Source organism: Etheostoma spectabile, chromosome 21, assembly GCF_008692095.1.
Source record: "Etheostoma spectabile isolate EspeVRDwgs_2016 chromosome 21, UIUC_Espe_1.0, whole genome shotgun sequence".
In the NCBI taxonomy this organism is placed as follows: Eukaryota; Metazoa; Chordata; class Actinopteri; order Perciformes; family Percidae; genus Etheostoma; species Etheostoma spectabile.
Genome location: NC_045753.1, coordinates 18,942,851 through 18,943,805, shown reverse-complemented (window position 1 = coordinate 18,943,805; position 955 = coordinate 18,942,851). Strand labels below are relative to the sequence as shown.

Genomic DNA, 955 nt, shown 5'->3' with positions numbered 1-955 from the left:
CATCCAAAGAGCACCATGTCATGGGACCTTTAAGACCTGTTTAAAATTATTTAAGACTTAGAATACTTTTGCGAATTTAAGACTTTTAAGGCCTGTTTTTATTTTAAAATCTTAAGACTTTTTTTTAGACTTTTTAAGACTGCGGAAACCCTGTAACAGCAAGTTTGAAAACAACGAGTCCAACCAGTCAGCCCTGTCTGCTCCAGATTTCTCTCAAGGCATCAACACACCTTCTCTCCTACAACTGATTCACAAGATACTGTGATGTTTGAACATGCATACTAACTGGAAGTTGAATAATTATGCACTATGCGAACATTATCAGTTTGGGGAGAAGTACAAACCTTTACACAGAAATAAAGCCAGACCGATACATTGGTGGGCCGATATTAGGCATTTTCCAAACTATCTGTATCTGCATTTATAATGGCGGAAAAACAAATTTAAATAATAAAATTAAAAACAGACAAAACACCCTTAAACCATGTTATTAGTGTTGGCGTTGCATAGTTTGTCCACCAGAGGACACTCTACAACGCCCCTGTTGGCAACACTGATTTTCATTTTATTTTTTGTTCAAAGGACTTTAAATTTCATATATATGTTTTGAGGACCCATAAATAACTACAAATAACTCATGTTAGGGAAATCTGTTTATGTTCTGTAGTGTTTCTGGATTTCTTTTTTAAAATACATACCGGCCGATATATCAGATTTTTAAATCACCAAATATCTGTATTGATATCGGCCTTAAAAATCCTTTATCGGTCGGGCTCTACACAGAAATGATCCAGTCTGTAAAAAACCCTTTCATTTCCATTTGTCCCTTTTTAGTTTAGAAGGTGTCCTGCCACACAAAACCGTTTTTACTTGCATTTTTTGAAATATGTTAGGTCCATAAGCATTTGTGTTATGTTGAATGTGAAAATAAACTGCTACCTCCTCTGTCAGCTCT

At 35.2% G+C, this 955-nt stretch overlaps 1 protein-coding gene across 9 annotated transcripts in view; it reads right to left on the bottom strand.

The window, feature by feature from the left end:
* Positions 1 to 955, bottom strand: part of plce1 (phospholipase C, epsilon 1) — an 84,499-nt gene that overhangs the window by 82,430 nt on the left and 1,114 nt on the right. The gene's annotated exons all lie outside the window — the stretch shown is intronic.